The 18,072-nt window shown below is 50.7% G+C and overlaps 1 long non-coding RNA gene across 3 annotated transcripts; it reads right to left on the bottom strand.

Moving 5' to 3' along the window:
* Nucleotides 1–12,040: 12,040 nt before the first annotated feature.
* On the bottom strand, nt 12,041–16,427 carry LOC133501045 (uncharacterized). Of its 3 annotated transcripts, none has more exons than XR_009795086.1 (6): nt 16,197–16,427; nt 16,019–16,085; nt 14,619–15,730; nt 14,415–14,531; nt 14,133–14,323; nt 12,041–14,013 (listed from the first exon to the last, which is right to left on the bottom strand). It is a non-coding gene; the product is annotated as an uncharacterized LOC133501045 (long non-coding RNA). The 3 variants fall into 3 exon arrangements; XR_009795085.1 differs by lacking the exon at nt 16,197–16,427 and having other exon boundaries at nt 12,041–12,880; nt 12,973–14,013; nt 14,619–15,777; nt 15,887–16,196; XR_009795084.1 differs by lacking the exon at nt 16,197–16,427 and having other exon boundaries at nt 14,619–15,777; nt 15,887–16,196.
* Between the last annotated feature and the right edge of the window lie 1,645 nt (nt 16,428–18,072).

The following is an 18,072-nucleotide window of genomic DNA, read 5'->3' as shown; positions in this document are numbered from 1 at the left end:
CTGATTATAAGGTAGTGGTGGGGCAGAGTGTAGCTCGACAGCATAGGATGGTGGTGTGTAGGATGACTAGTAGCGGGTAGGAAGATCAAGAAAAGAAAAGTAGAGCAGAGAATAAGATGGTGGAAGTTGAGAAAGGAAGACTGTTGTGTGGCCTTTCGGAAAGAGGCGAGACAGGCTCTCGATGGACAGGAAGAGCTCCCAGAAGACTGGAATACTACTGTTAAGGTACTCAGAGAGGCAGGCAGGAGAGTACTTGAGGTGCTTTTTGGTAGGAAAGGGGAGGAAACTTGGTGGTGGAACCCCAAAATACAGGAATTTATCCAAGGAAAGAGATTAGCAAAGAAGAAGTGGGACATGGAGAGGACTGAAGGAATACATTGAGATGTGACGTAGGGCAAAGGTAGGGGGGGGGGCGAAGGCTAAACATGAGGCATATAATGACATGGACACCAGGTTGGATATGGAAGAAGGAGAAAAGGATCTCTACAGGTTGGCCCGACAGAGGGATAGAGATGGGAAAGATGTGCAGCAAGTAAATGTGATTAAGGATATCGATGGAAATATGTTGACTGGTGCCAGTTGTGTACTCAGTCGATGGAAAGAGTACTTTGTGAAGTTAATGAATGAAGAAAGTGGGAGAGAAGGTAGAGTTGAAGAGGCAAGCGTGAATGAGCAAGAATTGGCAATGATTAGTTATGGGGAAGTTAGAAAGGCACTGAACAGAATGAAAAATGGAAAGACAATAGGTCCTGATGACATTCCAGTGGAGGCATGGAAGCAATTTAGAAAGGTGGTTGTGGAGGTTTTTACCAACTAATTCAATAGAATACGAGCGGGAGAGGAAATGCCAAAAGAATGGAGGAAAAGTGTGCCAGTCCCCATTTTTAAGAACAAAGGGGATGTTCAGAGCTGTGGAAACTATAGAGGAATAAAGATGATGAGCCAAGAAATGAAGTTATGGGAAAGAGTAGTGGAGGCTAGATTGCAAGCAACAGTATGGTTTCATATGTAGAAAGAGTATCACAGATGCATTATTTGTTATTATTATTATTTGAGGATGCTCATGGAAAAGTACAGAGAAGGTCAGAAGGAGTGACATTGTGTCTTTGCAGACCTAGAGACAGCCTATGACGGAGTACCAAGAGAGGAACGGTGGTACTACATGCGCAAATCTGGTGTGGCGAAGAAATATGTTAGAATAGTCCAGAACATGTATGAGGGCAGCAGAACAGCAGTGTGATGTGCCGTAGGTGTGTCAGAAGAATTTAAGGTGGAGGTGGGACTGCATCAGGGATCAGCGCTAAGGCCCTTCCGTTTGCGGTAGTAATGGATAGGCTGACAGATGAGGTTAGACTGGAATCACCTTGGACTATGATGTTCGCAGATGATATTGTGTTCTGTAGTGAAAGCAGAGAGCAGGTGGAGGAACAATTAGAAAGATGGAGGTACGCACTGGAAAGGAGAGCGCCGAAGTAAAACAGAATATATGTGTATGAATGTGAGGGGCAGAGGAGGAAGAGGAGAAAGGCAATTAATTACGACTGTTATGCCTGCCTCTTTCAAGCATTTGCCATTGGCGTTATTATAGATTTTCTTCAAATTACTTTATTCTCAGATGTGGGTCATAGAAACTGTCATGCATATTTTTGGATATAATTCATAATATAATTTACATGATCATAAACAGGCAATATGAAAAGAAATTTGAAGTCAAGAATTATGAAATAACATCTAAATTGAAATTGAATGGTTGACCGTGGTTCAGGCATATAGTCCCTTATCATTAGTCCCTCAGTGCTGCTATCTTGATAAATACAAAATGTTTTACAGCCCTCTGTCATACTGTGTGGTGACCTAATGGAATGTGTGGATTTGGATATCAGTTTAAACACATTTGAGCATCTTATCTTGTGTAAACCTTGGCCTAGTTAGCTTGAATACTGGTCATTTTCCTAAGCCACACACTCACACGGACCTCGCAAAGAGTGTCCCTACCCTGAACCCTCTATAATAATACAATGAGCTGGGCGAAAGTGTTGCTTTCAAGGGCCCAGAGAAAATATACTGAAGGTACTGCTTGTAGTAATTCTATTGTGACCTTATCCATCAGCTTTCAAGACTAACAGTGTCACAATGCTTGTGACCCGATTGATAGTAAACAGAATCTCTCTAGAAAGCCCAATTATTAAAAAATATGAGTTAACACTTTTTGACTTAAGTCATAAAATAAAGTAACGATTAAACAAAAGAAACACCACACATCAACAAGGTGAGCATGCATTCAAAGTTTTCAACGTGACTTTGGAAATATAGTTGGCTACAATTACAAGTTACTGTGTTCAAAATGTAATTGTGTGAATATTTTAATTACTTTTTAAAATTAATATCACCAATTACATTTTATTACATAATTTAGAATTTTTAATAAATGCATCAAAAAGAACCTTCAATCTTTCCTCTAAAAAGTGGATTAAAGGCATAGATCACGAACCACATATTGTCATGCTCCTGCCGCTGCAGCCCGGGCTGTGCGGTCGCGCTAATTCGGAGGGACACAGCTGCGCCTTGTGCGGGTTGATTATCTCCTGTGTAGGACCCCGATGACGACTGATCCTCCGCCAGATCGTTGAGGTTCATGCCCTGTTCCAGCACTACCGTATCCCTGATTGACAACCCATCTGTACCGACCTTCACCTGTTCTCCAACTGATCCCGTAAGCCTGACTCCCTTGATACTCCTCCCTCCTTTGATCGTTCTCCCATGTACCGACTCCTGCCTGCCCGCTGACCTGCTCTCTACGCCTGACGTCCCAACTACCGCTGCTGCTCCTGACTGCCTGCCCGATCCCCGACCATTGAATAATCAACGTTTTTCCTGAATTACCCCTGCATCTCCCGTGTACTCCTGCATTTGGGTTCTACCTCCATTCCGATGGGTTGTGACAGAACGGTCTGGCCAAAACAGGACCCAGCAGGACAGACAAGGCGTCGCCGGGACTGACGCAAGGTAGACCGACTGCCGGAGGACCCAGCCTGTCTGATCCGGGTAGGCTCTATGACGTCCTCCGCTTCCATGTCATACGCTCCGCCGGCGAGCTACGAATACGTCCCAACCACAACCCGTCCAGCACCTCATATTCTTTTGGACTCTGATTTTTCGGACTATGATGAGGACCTTGATTTGTATGACCGGCTGCCTGACTATGACTCAGATTGTTTTGATTTATGAATCTCTTCGCCCGATCTTTCATCCCACTCAGTTCGCTTCACCTCCCCGCGTTTCCAGCACCCTTCGCCCGGTAGGTCTGAGTAGACCAATCCGTTTGTGGGAACCCGCTTGGCCATCTTCCCGGGACTCCGCGTGGCGGCCAGAGGAGACGCCCAGGCCAGGCGCTATCTTGTGCCTCCCGCTGCGCGGCAACAAAGACGCCGTCTTCGTCCTCCCACTCCTCGCCGGCAACGGTGAAACCGGCAGACCCGCAGCTGGTGGTGAAGCTTCCAGCCCAGGGGGAGGAGGAGCCGCCAAATCACGAGGTGTTCTGCCGCGAAATGCGGGCGGAGATAGAGCGGCAGAGCGCTGAATTGGCGGCTCTCACGGCCCAGGTCCAGTCAGGATCGAAGAACCAGCCGAGCTACGCTGGCGTCGCGACTACTACTGATTCGCTGCTGACTTAAATTCACGCTGATCTCGCCCACGCCTCGCCGAAGCCCGATCCAGTGCGCCTTCTGACCAACACCACGGTGGCACCTTGGCCACAGTGGCCTCTCACCTGCGCCTCGGTGACATAAGATCCACAGCAGCCTCTCAGCCATGCCTCAGTGGTGCCTGATCAAAAGAAGCCCTCTTGCGCATGCCTCGGCGGTGCCCAATCCACAGCGGCCTCTAGTCCACGCCCCGTCTGCACCCGATCAATGGCGGTGCTAGATCCACAGTGGCCTCTCGCCCACGCCTCGCCGAAGCCGGATCCATGGCCCCGCAAGATCCACATTGGCCTTTTGCCCACACTTCGGCGGCACCTGATCCACAGCGCCATCTCGCCCACAGCTCGCCGGCACCGATCCACAGCGGCCTCTTGCCCTTGCCTCGATGTCGCAGGATCCACAGTTGTCATGATCCTGGATTCTAGCCAGGGCTGGCCATGGCCGTCTAATCGGAAGGGTCACACCTGTGCCTCATGACCTCCGATTAGACCCAGTACATATAGGACCCGGGGGACGACAGAGACTCTGCTAGATCGTTGCCTCTCATGCCTCGTTCCCGCACTACCGTACTCCTGACGTCTACCTCCCGTGTACCGACCAACGCCTGTCTCCCGACCTACCCCGTAAGCCTGCCGTTACTGATCTTGCTGCTTGTTTGGACTGACTCCCTGGTAACCGACATTGGAACGAATAAAGGCTTATTCCGCACTGCTTACCTCTCACCTGAGTCGTGCATTTGGGTCCACCCCCGAGTCTCGTCCTTGACAGAACGATCTAGCCAAGAACATGGACCCAGCCAACTCTGAAGCCATTCGCCGTGTGCTGCAAGTGCGGGGCAAACGCCTGGGTGAGCAAGAGGCTGCTCTCCAGGGTATGACTCATCAGATCCAGGAGCTCTGCACCCAGCTGCAACCGTGGCTAGCCTCCCAAGCTAGCGCGGCCGCTCCTGTGCCTCCCCGTGCCACCATCACTCCGCTCTCTCGACCAGAGCGGTTCTCAGGCGACTCCGGTAACGTCAAGCCCTTCCTGGCGCAGTGCGATCTCCACTTTGAGCTGCAAGCTTCCGCTTTTCCCACGGACCGCTCCCGGATCGCCTTCGTCATTTCCCACATGACAGGGAGGGCGGAGGCATGGGCCACCGCCGAGTGGAGCCGTGACTCGGAGACCTGCCGCTCATGGGCGAGCTTCGTCTGCGCGCTCACCCAGGTGTTCCAGTATGCGGCTCCGGAACGCCAGGCAGCGTCGTCACTCATGACAATTCACCAGGGGCGTCGCTGCGTGTCCGACTACGCCATTGAGTTCCGGATTCGGGCTGCCGAGAGCCGCTGGAATGAGGAAGCCCTCCATGACGCGTTTTTCGAGGGACTGTCCCCACAGATCCGTGGTCACCTCGTGGCCATGGATCTTCCGCCTTCGCTTAACTCCCTCATCGCATTGGCCCTCAAGGTGGACCAGCGCCTCACCGTGCAGAGACAGATGGAGGGCCTGAGGGAGGAGGAGAGGGAGAGTCGCAGTCCGGTTGTTTCCGCTTCCCGGCCACCCGTGTTGTCAGCTTCACCGGGAGCCATGCAAGTGGAGGGGCTTGGCAGCCCAGCGGAGGAGCGCTTACGTCGGCGACGAGAGGGACGCTGTTTTTACTGCGGGCGTTTGGGACACTTGATCGCCCGTTGCCCGACTCGACCAGGGCATTCTGACATCAGGATCGCTACTCCGGTGAGTGTGCAGTACACCGCGATGGGGTCAGGGAGGTCCCTTCTTCACCTCACCTTGGGAACGGACTCCCGTTCATGCTCTGTGATGGGTTTCATAGATTCTGGGTCGGAAGGAAACCTGATAAATCCCCGCGTGGTCGAGGAGCTGGGGGCAGCAACCTTTCCCACGCAACGTTTTCGTCACGCCTATGCCGCCAATGGCAAGTTCCTTTGTCGGGTTACACATCGCACTCAGATGCTACGTATGAGCTTTCCGGACGCTCACTCGGAGCGTATTAGCTTTCATGTCTTCGACGCACGTAGTAGCGATATCATCTTGGGCAGCCCGTGGCTCAAAGGACATAATCCGCACATAGATTGGACCACGGGTCAGATCAAGACTTGGGGAGAGGACTGTCTCAGTCGCTGTGTCGCTGTCCGGAGAGACAGGGGTATTCAAGTTGCGCCGGTTCGTCTAACAGAACCTAGTACCGTCCTGGACCTGACCGCAGTGCCCTCCTGCTACCATGACCTACGGGAGGTCTTCTCTGAATCTAAAGCAAAGTCTCTGCCGCCACATCGGTCATACGACTGCGCGATTGAACTCCTGCCAGGCACCTCTCCTCCCAGAGGGAAACTGTTCTCTTTAACCGGACCAGAGCATCAAGCCATGAGGGACTACATCGAGGACTCGCTGGCAGCCGGACTCATTCGCCCCTCATCCTCACCAGCCGGTGCGGGGTTTTTTTTTGTCAAGAAGAAGGACTCCACGCTGCGACCCTGCATCGACTACCGAGACCTGAACGACATCACAGTCAAGAACAGGTACCGTTTGCCGCTTATCTCTACAGCATTCGAACTCCTCCAGGGAGCCCGGATCTTCACCAAGCTCGACTTACGCAGCCCTTACCATCTGGTGCGGATTCGGGAAGGGGATGAGTGGAAGACGGCGTTCAACACCCCCACAGGGCACTATGAGTATCTGGTGATGCCCTTCGGACTGACAAACGCTCCGGCCGTCTTTCAGAACTTCATTAACGACGTGCTTCGGGAGTTCCTGAACAGATCTGTCTTTGTTTATCTGGATGATATTCTCATCTTTTCAGCAGACCTAACCTCTCACATTCAACAAGTCAGAGAGGTGCTCCGGCGTCTGCAGCAGCACCAATTATACGTGAATATGGAGAAGTGTGAGTTCCATCGGGCATCCGTATCCTTCCTGGGCTTCGTCCTGGCTGAGGGAGAGATACGGATGGATCCCGGGAAGGTCGACGTGGTGCTGCGGTGGCCTACCCCCACCAACAGGAGGGACGTACAGAGATTTCTGGGATTTGCCAATTTCTATAGGAAATTCATAAGGAACTTCAGTTCCGTGGCCGCTCCTCTGCATTCGCTCACCTCGCCACATACCCTCTTCGACTGGTCCGGAACCTGCCAGGAGGCCTTCAGCAGGCTCAAGGCAAGTTTCACTACTGCGCCCGTTCTCATTATTCCGGACCCAGATAACCAGTTTGTGGTGGAGGTGGATGCATCGAATTCAGGAATCGGAGCAGTCTTGTCGCAGAGGAGTCCCAGAGATGGAAGGATCCACCCGTGCGCATTCCTGTCTAGAAAGTTGACCCCGGCAGAGAGGAACTACGACGTGGGAGATAGGGAACTGCTGGCGGTCAAGAGCGCGTTGGAGGAGTGGCGGCACTGGCTGGAGGGCTCGCAAGTACCGTTCGTTGTCTTCACGGACCATAAGAACATTGAATACCTGAAGTCTGCGAAGAGGTTGAACGCCCGTCAGGCCAGGTGGGCCCTATTTTTCACCCGCTTCCACTTTAAGGTGTGTTTCTGCCCAGGCTCCAAAAACGGCAAGCCGGATGCACTCTCGCGGATCCACGAGGGAGGGCGCACGGATTTAGACGCCGCTACTATCCTGCCAGCGGGGTGCTTCGTGGCCGGTTTCACCTGGGCGATCGAGTCGCGGGTGAAGGAGGCTATGGGAGAGACACCGTCACCCGCGGATTGTCCGTCGGGTCGCCTGTTCGTCATCCCATCTCTGCGGGGAGACGTCATCAACTGGGCCCATACCAACAAGATGGTCTGCCACCCGGGTATGGCGAAGACACGTTCAGTGGTCGAACAAAGGTTCTGGTGGCCTAACCTCTGCAAGGACGTAAGGGAGTTCGTCAACGCCTGCCCGGTGTGTGCTGCCAATAAGACTTCCCGCCTACGGCCTGTTGGTGAGTTGCAACCCCTGTCCATCCCCTTTCGTCCGTGGTCACACATCGCGCTGGACTTTGTCACCGGCCTGCCGCCTTCTCAAGGGAACACAGTGGTGCTGTCCATAGTGGACCGTTTTTCCAAGATGGTCCACTTCGTGCAGCTTCCGAAGATCCCGTCGGCCAAGCACACAGCCCAGTTGGTATTAGACGAGGTCGTCCGTTACCACGGCCTACCCCAGGACATCGTTTCGGACAGGGGTCCGCAATTCAGCGCCCGTTTCTGGAAGGAGTTCTGCAACCTCATCGGCGCTTCAGCAAGTCGGACATCGGGTCATCACCCAGAGTCTAACGGCCAGACTGAGAGGATTAACCAGGAATTAGAGACCGGTCTTCGATGTCTGGCATCCAGGGACCAGAGCACGTGGAGCCAGCACATCAAGTGGGTGGAGTATGCCCACAATTCTCTACCCTCCGCTTCAACAGGTATGGCTCCACTCCATGTCGTGCATGGGTATCCTCCGTCCCTGTTTCCTCCACTGGTCACAGAATCCACAGTTCCGTCGGCCCTGGCCGTGGTGCGACGCTGCAAACGGACCTGGGAAGCAGCTCGGAGGACACTGCTGCGCACGAGCAGCGCCTACAAGGCCGCAGCAGACCGCAAGAGGAGGGCCGCACCAGAGCTCAGAGTGGGACAGCGAGTGTGGCTCTCCACCAAAGATCTCCCGCTGCGGACGGAATCCCGCAAACTTGCTCCCAGGTTCGTTGGCCCGTTCCCTGTTTCCAAGGTTATTAACCCGGTCGCCGTCTCGTTGAAACCGCCCAGGTCGATGAGGGTGCACCCTACGTTCCACGTCAGCAGACTTCGCCCGAATCGCACGTCGCCGCTGGCTCCTCCGCTCAAGTCCCCCCCGCCCCCCCGCATGGTCGACGGTGGGTTGGTGTACACCGTGCGCCGGTTGCTGTCTTCCCGCCGCAGAGGGAGGGGGGTCCAGTACCTGGTGGACTGGGAGGGATATGGCCCGGAGGAGCGCTCTTGGATCCCCTCCCGCTTCGTCGTGGACCGCTCCCTCATCAGGGACTTTCACGCGGCTCACCCTGATGCGCCTGGGCCGTCCAGTGCCGGCCGTTGAGGGGGGGGGGTACTGTCATGATCCTGGATTCCAGCCAGGGCTGGGCGTGGCCGTCTAATCGGAAGGGTTACACCTGCGCCTCATGTCCTCCGCTTAGACCCAGTACATATAGGACCCGGGGGACGACAGAGACTCTGCTAGATCGTTTCCTCTCATGCCTCGTTCCCGCACTACCGTACTCCTGACGTCTACCTCCCGTGTACCGACCAACGCCTGTCTCCCGACCTACCCTGTCAGCCTGCCGTTACTGATCTTGCTGCGTGTTTGGACTGACTCCCTGGTAACCGACATTGGAACGAATAAAGGCTTATTCCGCACTGCTTACCTCTCACCTGAGTCGTGCATTTGGGTCCACCCCCGAGTCTCGTCCGTGACAGAGACCAAGTAAATGTCAGGTTTACCAATTAGACATTCATTAAACAGGATTAAAAAAAGGAAGCAAAGACACCAGTTCAAGTTTGACAGATGTCAGATAGGTTGCCATACCACAAATAGCAATGGAGCGAATTGATAATAATTGGGGTGTATGGCTTAAGGTTTATGTTTTGAGCTGAGCCACCAACTCTCAAATTGGACACCAGATGTCGCCAAACAAATTTACACTCGATTGGCTCACCAGCACGGCAAAGATCTCTCTGATAAACGTAGCCTATCCGCTTAGCTTCTCATTGCATTGCATACGTATACCAAAGTCAGTAACCTTATATAAACCTGATTATTTTTCATATCTTTGTATTACATACATATATCGGGGTTAGCAACCTAAAGAACCCAATTATTGTTATATATTTGCATTCACATCTTATTTCTGATATAAAGACAGTGACAGGATGCAGCTGTCAAGCCACACCGAACATTTTTCAAGATGGTTGCAGCATCAAGTTACTGAACAGGAAGCCCATCACACTCGAATGACCTCGCGGGAAGTCGGCAAGCAGAAATAGATTTAAACTATTTTTCCACTGGACTTTTAGCAAAAAATAAAATGCTTTGAAACAGCTTTGTGAAAAGAATATAACCTGTGTATGGCTGTCTCTCTCAGACAAGGCAACACATGATGAGCAACCAACTAAAACAAGCCTGAGAATGCATGAGAGAATTGTATTCACAAGAATGTTGATACATTTATGCTATTGTTCAAAACTAGGGTGAAACCGAACGCGAGTTGTGGTTATATTTTTAAAAGATGCATTTATTAATTAAAGGGAGAATGACAAACTTGAGTGAAGCTAAAGAAGGGTGTGACAAGTCAAGCCAGGAATGGCAAATAGGGCCCAATAGGATGAACCAAAGGAGGCCCTTCCCACTAGGCGTAGATTCAGCCAACATTTTCCAGAATGTTCCACCAAAAAGCTATAAAAACCTTGGATACGGAAGCTCGGGGCTTTTTGTTCTGTTTTCACTGACAAAGAGACAAGGTGTTTCCATAGGTGCAATAGTCGTGTGGGAAGCTGGCGGGGAGAAGGAATTGGCAACTTGGAGTGCCTAAATTCTTCTTCTTTTCCTTTTGGCTTGTCCCGTTAGGGGTCGCCACAGCGTGTCATCTTTTGCCATCTTAGCCTAATCTTCTGCATCTTCCTCGCTAACCCCAACTGCCCTCATGTCTTCCCTCACCACATCCATAAACCTTCTCTTTGGTCTTCCTGTCGCTCTTTTGCCTGGCAGCTCCATCCTCAGCACCCTGCCACAAATATACTCACTCTCTCGCCTCTGAACATGTCCAAACCATTGAAGTCTGCTCTCTCAAACCTTGTCAGCAAAACATCCAACTTTGGCTGTCCCTCTAATGAGCTAATTTCTAATCCTATCCAACCTGGTCACTCCAAGCGAGAACCTCAACATCTTCATTTCTGCCACCTCCAGTTCTGCTTCCTGTTGTTTCTTCACTGCCACTGTCTCTAATCCGTACATCGTGGCCGGCCTCACCACTGTTTTGTAAACTTTGCCCTTCATCCTAGCAGAGACTCTTCTGTCAAATAACACACCAGACACCTTTCGCCAGCTGTTCCAACGTGCTTGGACCCGTTTCTTCACTTCCTTACCAAACTCACCATTGCTCTGGATTGTTGACCCTAAATATTTGCTGCCATCATACATGTACTGTACTATTTTAACATACTTCTCTGCCACACCAGACTTACGCATGCAGTACCACAGTTCCTCTCTTGGTACTCTGTCATAGGCTTTCTCTAGATCCACAAAGACACAATGTAGCTCCTTCTGACCTTCTCTGTACTTTTTCACTAGCATCCTCAAGGCAAATAATGCATCTGTGGTACTCTTTCTAGGCATGAAACCATACTGTTGCGCGCAGATACTTACTTCTGTCCTGAGTCTAGCCTCCACTACTCTTTCCCATAACTTCATTGTGTGGCTCATCAACTTTATTCCTCTATAGTTCCCACAGCTCTGAACATCCCCTTTGTTCTTAATAGGAACTACAACACTTTTCCTCCATTCTTCAGGGATCTTTTCGCCCGCAAGTATTCTGTTGAATAAGTTGGTCAAAAACTCCACAGCCATCTCTCCAAATTGCTTCCATACCTCTACCGGTATGTAATCAGGACCAACTACCTTTCCATTTTTCATCCTTTGTAGTGCCTTTCTGACTTCCTCCTTAGTAATCATTGCCACTTCCTGGTCCTTCACACTTTCCTCTTCAACTCTACCTTCTCTCTCTAAAATGGAGGTTTTCAACATTAAAGTTTTCTGTAAAGCTGCTTTTCTTAACCATTTGGTTGCATTTCAAATTTAGTCAAACAACCAGTTGGAAGAGTAGAATGTGAATTTATTTTCCTAAGAATTATTTTTTTTCTTTTTATATGGTCACATGTATGTGTATATGCTTATGTGTGTATTCTGTAAGCCAGGTACGATACAAACTTTTGTATAATGGCTATATTTATAGGTGCACAATCACCATGTGGGACTAGTGGCCCTCAGAATATAAATCGAGTGAAGGTTTGGTTACATTTTATCATGCAGTAGTGGATTGCAACTCTATTTTTGCAACTACTTCCATCCATCAGAACAAAAACAAACTAATTTCATAGGAGCATCCTATTCATCTTCTTAACTGTAATGAAGCGTTTAAGGCTGAATCTTGGGTCTCTAAATAGACAACAAATTTGAGGAAAAGAATCTAACCAAGAAATCAGGTCAAAGTGGAAGACATGGTACAAACAAAAAATAATTACGACTGCCAAAGCAAATAAAGTTGTCACGACCAGAACACGTGGTTGGACACAAATGCACAATTCACAAGACACAGAGGCGGTTCGGGAAACATGTTTATTCAGTGTCGAGGATCAAACAGGTAGTCCATGGAACCAGCAGTAATGAAATTGGCAGGCATGAAAGGAACGTCAGTAGGCAGGCAGGGTTGGAACACGGGAGAGCAGGAATGGAATTAGGAGTGTGCAGGAACGAGGCATGAGGCAGCGATCTGGCAAAGACCAGACCGTACGTGTGGTCTTATTTATATAGGCCATGATTACTTGGAACGATGATTGCTGCATGTGTGTGGCACATCAGGGATCGGCACAGCCTGGACAGGGACCGGCAGGGCCACAACAGTACCCCACCCCTTAACGGCTGGCCCCAGACGCCCCAGGCACTTCAGGATGGGAGGCATGAAAATCTTTGATGAGGTTGGGATTGACCACGAAGCGGGACGGGATCCAAGACCTTTCTTCAGGGCCGTAGCCATTCCAGTCCAACAGGTACTGGACTCCCCTTCCCCGATGGCAGGACGACAGGAGCCGGTGCACAGCATAGACCAGGCCTCCAACAACCATGGGGGGACCAATGGGTCAAGCGCCAAGCCGACTTGAGCAGGCTCACATGAAAGTTCGCGTGGACCCACAGCGACCTTGGGAAAAGATACGGCGACCAGGTTAACCACCTTAGTGACAGGGAATGGTCCAATGAACCTGGGAGCCAGCTTGCGGGACTCCATCTGGAGTTGGAGCCCTCTTGTTGATAGACAGATGCGCTGTCCAATTTCATAGTCTGGTGCCCTCCTCCTCTTACAGTCCGGAGCGGCTTTGTAGGTGCGTTCCATCTGTAGCAGCATTCTTCTGGCTTCTCCCAGGTTAGCTTGCAAAGTCTTATTACGGCCAACGCTGATGGCACCAGGGAGTTGGTGTCTAGAGACGGGAAGAGAGAAGGAGGGTAGTCATGTACTACATGGAAGGGCGACATACCTGTAGATGCTGAAGGGAGGGAGTTGGGTGCGTACTCCACCCAGCTGAGCTGCCGACTCCAGGTGCTGTGGTCGTGAGAAGCCAGGCATCGGAGACCGGTTTCCAAGTCTTGTTTGACTCATTCAGTCTGGCCGTTGGACTCTGGGTGGTGGTCCAAGGTCAGGCTTGCCGTGGCTCCTATAAGAACAAGCCGTGGTATTGGAATATCTTGTCCAACAAGAGCTCGGCGGTCTGTTTAGCAGAGGGGATCTTTGGCAGGGGGATGAAGTAGACCATCTTAAAGAACTGGTCCACAACCGAGAGAACGGCGGTGGGACCTTGTGAAATCAGGAGACCAGTCACAAAATCCAGGGATATGGACGCTGGGGAACAGACAGCGGACGTAGCTCCCCTGTGGGCTACTGTCAAGAGGGTTTATTGGCCGTGCAAACCAGGCACGCATTAACGTACTCTTGTATGTCTTCCTTAAGTTTTGGCCACCAAAAGCATTGTCCCACCACCGACTGGGTCTTGGCCATGCCCGGGTGACACATGGTACGATTTGTGTGGGCACAGTCTATTACCTTCCCCCTCAGTAGGGGCACGACAAATCCTGCCGGGCTGGGGGAGTCTTTTCAGGGCCTCCATCACTTTGGTCTCGATCTCCCAAGTGAAGACGGAGACAAAGCAGGTGTTGGGGAGAATCGGGGCGTGGCTGAGCTCGGTTCATTCCCCTAGTGTATCCGCGACAGAGCATCGCGCTTCCCATTCTTGGTCCCTGGTCTGATAGAGATCGTGAAACGGAATTGAGTAAAAAAGAGTTCCCACCTCGCTTGCCATGCATTTTGTCTCTTGGCGCCCTTGAGATACTTGAGGTTCTTATGGTCCATTAGCACCAGGAACGGGACCTGTTGCGTTCCGCTAGAGTCAGCGTCTTGGAGAGAAAGGTGCAGGGGTGTAGTCTATCATCGCTGGGGGTCCTCTAGGAGAATCCGATGCATCCACCTCGATGATAAACAGTCTCTCGGGTCAGGCAGGATGAGGTGCAGGGCTGACGGGAATGCCGGCCTTAAGGTTCCCGAAAGCCGCCTGGCAGGCTGGATTCCAATCAAAGAAATTGTGGGGAGAGGTGAGCACGTGCTAGGGGGCCGCAATGGTGCAAAAGTTCCATAATAAAGTTGCGGGAGAAGTTAGATAATCCAATGAATCTCTGCACCTCTTTGCGGTTCGTAGGAGTGGGCCACTGCAGGACGGCCTCGATCTTGCCAGGATCCATGCGAATTTCCCCCTCTGCTAGGACAAAACCCAGGAATGTGATGAAGGCCTGGTGAAATTCACATTTCTCTGCTTTGATGTATAGGTGATGCTGCAGCACGATCCAGACGTGCCCAACATGTGAGTCCTCGTCTGGTGAAAAAATCAGAATGTCATTGAGATAGATGAAAACATGCCTATTAAGCATCTCGCACAGAATATCGTCTACGAAATTCTGGAATACCGCTAGTCCATTGGTGAGTCCAAACGGCATGACTAAGTGCCCGACGTGGCCCGTGGGCATGTTAAAGGTCGTTTTCCACTCGTTCCCCTCCCTAATGCGCACCAGGTTGTATGCGTTCTGCAAGTCCAATTTGGATAAAATTCAAGCTCCGTGCAGCAGCTCGAAGGCTGGGGAAATTAGGGGAAGTGGGTGCCTGTTCTTTACCGTGATGTCATTCAGGCCCCAGTAGTCGAGGCAGGGGCACAGGGTTGTGTTCTTTTTTTCAACAAAGAAGAAACCAGCTCCGGTGGGTGAAGACGAGGGTCAGATGAGGCCTTCCGCCAGTGACTCCTCCACATAGTCCCCTCATGGCTTGGTGTTCTGGGCCTGTAAGAAAGAAGAGTCTCCCCCATGGGTGTGAGGTGCCAGGCAGCAATTCAATGGCACAGTCATACGCTCGGTGAGGCGGAAGAAACTTAGCCTTTGCTTCAGAGAACACCTCTTTCAAATCAAAGTAGCAGGGAAGCACTACAGACAAGTCCAGCTCCCGCTGCGAGTCCCGCGGTAATACCGGACCGACCGGCGGGTCCCCTTTTTCAGGGGAATGTGAGGGATCTGACACCACATTTTGAGCCCCATGATTTGATTTGGCCGGAGGGCCAGTCAATGACGGGGTTATGCTGCTTGATCCAAGGGCTCCCCAGAACGACATGACTGTTAAGGGTGTCGAAGACGTGGAAACTCAAGTGTTTGGTCTGTGCGTCAGGGAATGTCATGTCCATAGTCTGAGTGTGGTGGGTTATTCAGCACAAAAACTTAGCCGTTAGCCGCATAAGTGTGCCGGAGACGCTGTGTCCTAAATGTTCCCAAGCCCAATAAGTTGACTACTGCTGGGTTCAGAAGGTTTGCGTCTGACCCGGACTCAATAAACGCCGTACATAAATGTCTGCCTGCACTTAGTGTCACATGAAGCAGGGACCGTGTCAAACTGCCTGTGGTGTAGTTTAAACTCACCGTTGTGGATACCCTAAATGCAGGTGATGCGGGCTTGACAGGACAACAAGTCACGAGGTGGCCCAGCCGTCTGCAATAGTAACATCGACCCTCTAGCCGGTGACGTTGCTGCTCCTCGGGGGAGCCGTTGACCCCCTCAACTTGCATGGGCTCCATCCCATCAACCTGACCTGGTTGGAGAGCGGTGTGCAGTCGTGAGGTTCTGTAGGGCGGCTCACTGTATTGCGAGGCTCTGGTTTATCCTCAAGGCAAGGGTGAACCGAGTCCAGGTTCGTAGGCAGTTCCACTGCGATGAGGCGGTATTGAATCACAGGCGACAGCCTCTAGAAGAACGCATCGAGGAGTGCTCCTTCATTCCACCCGATTTCTGCTGTTTTGATGCAAAACTCAATCACATAATCTGTGACTCAGCGTTGCCCCTGCCGGAGCGAGATCAACGAAGCTACCGCGTCACGTTCCGGAGATGCGTATTGAAATACCTGAGTCGTTGCTCCCACAAAGGAGGCCCAGGTGCAACATGTATCAGAACCCCGGCTCCATTTGGCTGTGCCCCAGGCTTCTGCCCTCTCCATCACGGAGATCACACTGGGCAAGAAAGGGCTTAATCTTACCCGAGTCTCAGGAGAACTGCTCGGGCTGGGAGAGTGGCAAACACACGGTCCGTTGGGTATCAGCAACCTGCAGAGGAACAGACTCGGACGGACTTAGACTGGCGCCGGTAGCACTGGACATGGATGTGAACCAGGAGTCCAGCCGAGCACATATCTCCTATAAACTGTGATTAGTCACCCGGAGAGTGGCTTCCTGCTCGGCGATACATCTTCCTTGGATCTGCAGGGACTGACGGAACGCAGGTGAGTCGGCTCGGTCCATGTTATGGCCAGATTGTTCTGTCATGACCAGAACACGGGGTTGGACCCAAATGCACAACTCTGGAGACGCAGAGGAGGTTCGGGAAATGGAAATTCAGTCCAGTGTCGACACTCAAACAGGCAGTCCACGGAAGCACTAGTAATGAAGTTGTGAGGCATAAAAGGCAGGCCAGTCGGCAAGCAGGGATTGGTACATGGGAGAGCAGGAATGGAATCAGGAGAGTGCGGGAATGAGGCATGAGGCAGTGATCTGGCAAAGGCCAGAACGTACATTTAGTCCTATTTGTATAGGCCGTGATTACTTGGAAGGAGGTGCAGGTGTGGGCCTCCACCAACTGCTGCATGTGCGTGCCACGTCGGGGACCAGCACAGCCAGAACAGGGAGGAAACTAAAAAACATAGATGGAGCCACAGTAGAAGACAGATACACAAAAGAAAATACGAACATAATTTACACATTCAATGCATCAAAAAAATAACACAAATATATATTTTTCACTGTCTTTGATTACCTTTCATCAAGTTAGCGAGAAAATTTGGATTGGAAATGCCCAGAACGCCCTTTTTCAACCACTTCTACTTGGTCTTTTATGCCTGGCAATCCAGACACTGAGATTTTGCATACATTTTTGATATGTAAATAAGATGAGAAGTTCTGATTGGATCACTGTTATTCTTACTCCCCCCCCACACATATTTATCTATAAATAAATAAAAAGAAAGACAAAATTAAGAAAAAAGTACACTATTTACATTCATTAATAATGGGGTAATCATACAATTATGAGAAACCGAATAAGAGGGCTTCTCCCATCCCCAAACAACCCCCAACCAAATCCAATCCAGTATGTCATCCTCAACCTGGGCCATATCCGCAAGTGAGCATAGAAATCAACTCCAAAAGGAAAACAATAACAGCAATCACAGTAGTCAAAACAAAGAAGAAAAGGAAGAAAAATGACACCACCTCAAAGCACCCCACAACAAATATTCCAAAAACAATGCACAGTGATTTACATATTCGCTTCAAGTAAACTTCCCGACATCAAAACCCCTGGATTTAAAAAAAAGAAAGAATGCATTGCACACAGGCACTGCATAACACACTAAGGCAGGGGTGTCAAACATACGGCCCGCGGGCCGGATCCGGCCCATCTGGTGGTTTGGTACGGCCCGGGGAAGAAAGCTGCATTGTATTAAAAAAAATATGAATTTTCTTTAAAATTTGTAGTTCTTGTATTATCCGCTAGGGGGCGCAGTGTTTTAGTACGTGCAGACAACATGAAAGCAACACTGCGGCGGAACTAGGACCACCTTGACCTGGTAAAATTGAACGTCTGTACAGCGTCTATTGGCGACAATTGCATTATCTACTTTTCCGTTTGCCTCGCACCCTCATCAGCAAAATGTCTTTGTCAAAAAGGAGAAAAGTAGACACAGAGTGTCGGACTTTTCAAGAAAAATGGACATGTTCTTATATGTTCACGGAGGTGAATGGGAAACCCGTGTGCCTGGTGTGCCAGCAGCAAGTTTCGGTGCTTAAAGAATACAATATTCGGCGCCATTACGAAACTCAGCATGGTGAAAAATACAACAGTTTGCATGGAGAATTGAGAAAACAGAAGGTAAATGAAATGATGGCGCGTCTGAAGAAACAGCAATGTGTTTTCACCCGGAGCCGAGAAGCCAGTGATGCTGCGGTGAAAGCCAGCTACCTAATTGCGAGCCAAATAGCAATGGCATCAAAGCCGTACAGTGATGGAGAATTCATCAAAAACTGCTTGCTGATGGCT

This window comes from Syngnathoides biaculeatus, chromosome 5 (assembly GCF_019802595.1).
Source record: "Syngnathoides biaculeatus isolate LvHL_M chromosome 5, ASM1980259v1, whole genome shotgun sequence".
NCBI lineage: Eukaryota > Metazoa > Chordata > Actinopteri > Syngnathiformes > Syngnathidae > Syngnathoides > Syngnathoides biaculeatus.
The sequence above is the reverse complement of the archived record's forward strand: the minus strand, read 5'-3'. Positions and strand labels throughout refer to the sequence as shown.